General features: G+C 47.3%; 1 pseudogene; it reads right to left on the bottom strand.

Moving 5' to 3' along the window:
* Nucleotides 1-2,642: 2,642 nt before the first annotated feature.
* Nucleotides 2,643-3,183, bottom strand: LOC124961040 (40S ribosomal protein S11-like; annotated as a pseudogene).
* Between the last annotated feature and the right edge of the window lie 2,564 nt (nucleotides 3,184-5,747).

Raw genomic sequence — 5,747 nt, 5'->3', positions numbered from 1 at the left:
CAAAGAATTAAGTAGCCCATGTGTCAACAGTGGGTCACAATTAAGAAACCCGTGGTTTAGGAGAGGCATTTCATGTGGCTTTGGGACTTACCTGATGTCCTACATCTAATAAATGATACCAACTGGATTGGGCCCTCATTCATGCTGAGTCAGGCCATCTAGACCTCTTTCAGTCTGAACCTCTTTGACAGGTGAGATAGAGGGAACCTTGCTCAGAAGAATATTGTTAAATACATAAAATAAAACCAGTGAATTCTACTGAAGCACAGTTATCACAATACTTTAAAAAAGTGATAATGTAATAGTGCTATTTTTTTTATGAGCAACATTAAATAACAAGGTCTCCTGTAGGTCTAACAACTACCATAAATGCAAGATGGTCATCAGTTGCAGAAATAATGTTTGGGGATGTCTGTAAACACTTCCACGTGAAATAAAAATATTGGTAGTTTCTTGGATGACAGAGTCACATGTTGACACTTAATCCTCAATATGGTGTGTTAAGATGTAGGGTCTTTCAAGGTGATTATATCTTGAGGGTGGGGCCCATGTGTACAAGATTAATGCCCTTGTAAGAAGAGACCAGAGAGCTCTCTCACCATCTTCCACCATGTGAGGAAACCACAGGAAGTCAGCTATCTGTATGTGGAAGAGCACCCTCACCCTCACCCCACTATGCTAGCATCCTGATCTGAGACTTCCAGAGTGACAAATAAATGTTTGTTGTTTATAAACCACCCAGTCTATGGTATTTTATTATAATAACCAAAACCAACCTAGGACACTACAGGACCCTCCTATTACAGAGCATGCCAGCATCCCTCTGGGAAATGCTAGTCAGGGATCAGAATGAGGCTGACTGTGAGAACACCAGAGTCCATGTTTCATGGCCCCACACTCATGGGTTCTCTTCAGGGTGTGGCCAGGAGACTTCAGTAACCCCAGTTGACATGGGTGCTCTGTTCCAGCTGGCATCATACACCATTCCCAAGTAGGGTCCTAGGACGGCAGTCATGGTCCACCTCCAATGGATGGACACCCACCTGCTTCTGGAGGACCTCACTCACCAGGGCTGCACACACTGCACTCCCAGAGGAAAGATCAGAACAGGACCTGCTGGCTCAGTCTCCCACTTAAAGACCATCATGACCCAGGCCTCATGGTTACCCTGTCCTTCACCCTGGGACTGAACTAAGAGAAGTGGGCAATGGCAGGGACCCAGGTGGGCCAGAACACAGTCAAGTTGTAGCAGCCACTGGCGCCAGCTGATGAGCCACAGTGCCACAACCCACAGAGCATCAACAAAGGATCTTGAGTAGGGGTGACAGGAGATAGAGAAAAACTCAGAGACAAAGAAAACAGACATTTTCAGGTAAAGCTGGGACCAGGTGGGATACTGCACTCTGATGGAGGAACAGTGACCCAGAACTAGCTCCACAAGTTTATTATATCGGGTCTCATAACCAGGAAGTTGAACTACAGGGATATTGTAAACTGTTCAAGGCTTGGGGATTATTAATAGGCACTAAAATGTTACAGAGTTAGAAACATTTTTGCAGTTCTCCTACTGTTACAGTGCCAGGAACATCCTGCTATTATCCTGCTGTACCCAGTAAGCCCATTGTCCTAGAATGTCTGATAACTGTTAGTGTCAGAGCTGAGAGTCAAGTCTCTCTTCACCTTTAGGCAAGAAATGTTTCCCAGGCTTGGCTTTTGTCAACACCACAAGAGGGAGAACTGGTCCCAACCAAGAACTTGACCACCCGAACAGAGGACTGCTCAGACATCATCAGCACCAAAGAAGCTGAAAGAAATGTTTTCAAACTACCAATTATAAAAATAAATAAATAAATAATAAAAGAATAAAAAGATTGAGGTCACCAAGCTTACAGGAAAGACAGACTTATCTTTTTATTCTCTCTATAGTAAATAATAATACAAAATTATCATGCTATGAAGAGATCAAAGAATATACAACCCAAATATGTATGATAAAAGTACTAAAGATAAGAAGCAGAAGATGATCCATATTCATTTATGAAATATGTTGCTAGTTTTTCTGGTGTGTGTGTGTGTGTGTGTGTGTGTGTGTGTGTGTGAGTCTATGATGTCAGATTTTTTTAAAACTTGTGTTATTTGTTGTGATTTCTTCTTCTATATAAATATTTGTATTTTTAGTTTTGCATACTTTTTCTTAAAAAGAATGCACCAAGACTTTGGGTTCACCATTTATGAGCCTCACTGAGGGGCAGTGGGAGGTCTCCATGGATCCCTTCCAGTTCTGTCATTTATCAGTTTCCATAAAGCCAAGGTGTGAGAAATGCAGTCTTCTGATAATAAGGACTAACATTTGCAGAGCCTAGCAAGTTGATACAGCATCTCCATGTCCATTATCCCTTTCAACTCTCTCATCCACCCAAGTGTACATAAGATTAATATTCCATGGGCCTAAATAATAAATACTAAAATAATAAGAAGAAAAATAATAAATCAAAGTTCCTTTAAACTACAGCATCTGCTCCATGGCCTGAACTGTCCCTTGACCATTGCCACTGCAGTCTCCACCTTCCACCTTCAGCCTGGAGCCCTTCTGTACCTCTCTAATGGCCCCAAGTCACTGCTGTCACTGCCATTTCTCCAAGTTTTTTTTTTTTTTTTTTTTTTGTGAATTAGAAAATAAGTTTATTTTGCTTTGAGGGGTGGGCAGGTATCCAGTCTCAGAACTTCTGGAACTGCTTCTTGCTGCCAGCAGCCTTGGTGACCTTGAGTACACTGAAGCTCACTCTCTTGCTCAAGGGCCTGCATTCACCCACTGTGATGATGTTTCCGACCTGGACATTCCTGAAGCAGGGGGACAGGTGCACAGACAGTTCTTGTGACGCTTCTCAAAGTGATTGTCTTGCGGATGTAGTGGAGATCGTCCTGACAGATCATAATGGTCCTCTGCATCTTCATCTTCATCACCACACCAGACAGGATCCACCCTCAGATGGAAACTGTGACAGTGAAGGGCATTTCTTGTTGATGTAGGTACCCTCAGTGGCCTGTTTTGGTGTCTTGAAGCCCAGGTCAATATTTTTGTAGTATTGAGGGAGTTGCTCCTTCTCCTAGCAGGACCCTCTTCTTGTTTTGAAAGATGGTTGGCTGCTTTTGGTAGGCATGCCCCGTCTGAATGCCCACCATCTTCCTGGTCACCTGAAAAAAAGAACTTCTCCAAGTTTTTTATTTACCAGACAAAGGGTGTCATTAAGGGAGGCCAGGAGACCTGGTTTCTAGGCTAGAGTTTCTCACAAAACGTGTAACAGACCAGAGCAGGTCTCTCTCTTGCTGGGTTGCAGTCGCCTCCCCTTCCCCCTGTCCATGTTAGATGAGGCTGGATACCTTTAGCTGAAACCACCCCTGGGTTCAGTATTCTGAACTTCTAACTTTGAACAGTATTTCAGACCTGAGCTCACTCCTCTGCCCTCAGAAGGCTCTGAGTACCTGCTCACCAGGTACAGCATCCCTTTCCCCTGCCAGGCCTGCTGTGGGCACAGAGTGTTAACACACACCCAGACAACTGGCATCAAAGCCAGGCCAAATGTTGCTGTTTGTGGCTCCTAAAGGGGCAGAAACTGGGGCACAGCTAGCATGGAGTGTGCAGAGGGAGGCTCCCTGCTGCCGCTCACCAGAGAAGGCAGGAGCCCCAAACTAACTCCAGGTAAGAGAGTTCCCATGGGCAGCAAAAACAGACTTACCATGTTCTCCCTCTCCTGGGGGGAAAAGGGCCATGGAATGGTTTCAAAGGCAGAGGGGCAGGGTGATCTGCAGTCTCAGAATCAGTCCTGGGAAACCCAGAGCTGCTAGACTCGTTTGAGCCCCTGAGCCAGAAGCTTGGACTTCTGACTACCAGTGGATTCTGCCTTCTGACTTCTACTGATAGTGGATTCTGACTTCTGCCAAGCTGTCACTCAAAATGCACAGAGTACCCACACCATGCTGGGAGTTATACCACCAAGTGACTCCATTCTCTGTACACACACCTGCTGGCCAGGGTCTGACCCAGTCTCATCCTGATCCCTTCCCTCCCAGATCCCCTGCATTGCTCTGCTCCTCTCCTTCCATTAGCTTCAACTTCTGAAGGTTCCCTACTGCACTGTCGCTCCCTCTCACTGCCTCAGCACAGGGATGCAGAGAAACCCCTATCTCCCTTAGGAAAGAGTGGGTCAGTCTTCAGCACCTAAAGCTCCTCATATAGGCAAAGGAAGAAGCAGAGGCTATGTACACCCAAGAAAAAGGAGGAAACCTGTTCTGAAGAGTAGCATTAGAAAAATCCAGAAAAAACAGTGACTCCGAAATCCTTATCCAATGTTACCTGAATAGTCCAGTTTGGGGAAGGGAGGGAGAATGGGGATGGGAGAAGGGAGGAGAGCTGGAGGGGGTGCCTGAAGAAGGAGAAAGGGATGGAGGTAGGTATGTGGGGAAGAGGGAGCATCTGGCAGGAGAGGAGCACCCTCACCCCTCAGGCTGACCTAGTCCAAAGGACAGAAGCACCTGGGCTCCTGCCTCTGCCTCTTCGCTGGCACACCTGCTCTGCATTCCTGTCAGTCCCCATTCCCATCTGATCCCTGAGGCAGCTCATTCTGCATGACTCCTGCGCCAGCTGGGCAGGCAGGTTGGGTCTCTGCCAAGTCCCTGGCTCTCTCCTTGCCTCATCCACAAGTCAGGGCTGCTTCTGAATGCTGATGGGATGCCGGAGGGAGAGGCACAGCCCCCTCCTGCCTTGCTTCTCAGAGGTCAGAGAGAGTCCAGCCTGTCTGTCTACTGATTTCCCTCTCGCTGAGCCTACAGACCAGGTCAGTTCAGGGTTTCTGGAAGGAGCTGGGGGGCAGCAAGAAAAATATAAGGTGTGGGGATCAGGCAGATGACTCCCACTCTGGCTCAGCTCTCTGGGTGTCAGTTTTCCCATCCACAGGCCAAGGGTGAGCTGATGGCTCATAGCACCCCCTCTGGCTCTGACATTCTGTTTCTTCTTCATTTAGTATCTACAGAGGTCCTGTCCTGCCCCCAGGGGAACAAGGAGCATAACACAGCACAAGGGAGGCAGAGCATGATTTCTGAGCCTTTGGAACACTCTGTACCTGGGAGTAGGCTGTCAGGTCTGGGAGATGAGGATGATGATGAAGAAATGGGAGAAATGAACCTGGCTAAAGTGTCACATATCAGCTGATCCACACCTCCACCCATCCTGGTTGAACCTGGGAGGACAGGCACAAGGTCAGGCCAGCCCCAGTGCTCGCACGCACACTGTGTCCTTCTGTGGTCCAAGGTAGAGCCCAGGGGTGGGCAGAGGGAGGGGCTGCATCCCACATGGATGTCAGTCAGCAAGAAGGACTGGAGGTGTTATCAACCAGCTTCCTCTTTTTAAAGCAGACATTTGCAGTGTTTTAAAGGTCTGAACAGAGTACCACATCTGCAGAGGGCCAAGGGAGAGAAAGTGAGAGGAAGAAGTTACCCCAGGCTGACTCTCCATGCACTGCAGCCTCTTCAACAGTCCCAAGTGCAAGGATCCGCTGATGTCACTGGAGGCCCAGAGACTAGATCAGGGCTGTGCTGTTGCTCTTGAATTCACATTTGTCTGACTTCAGACCCTTATTTGTCAGCATTAAATGGCCTAACAGTGATTTTTTTAAAGCCCTTGTAAATTGGTAGGACTTGGGCTATACTTCTTTCTTCAAAAGGCTGGGACTCAGGCTGGGTCCCCCAGA

The sequence above is a fragment of the Sciurus carolinensis genome, chromosome 12, assembly GCF_902686445.1.
Source record: "Sciurus carolinensis chromosome 12, mSciCar1.2, whole genome shotgun sequence".
Lineage (NCBI taxonomy): Eukaryota > Metazoa > Chordata > Mammalia > Rodentia > Sciuridae > Sciurus > Sciurus carolinensis.
The sequence above is the reverse complement of the archived record's forward strand: the minus strand, read 5'-3'. Positions and strand labels throughout refer to the sequence as shown.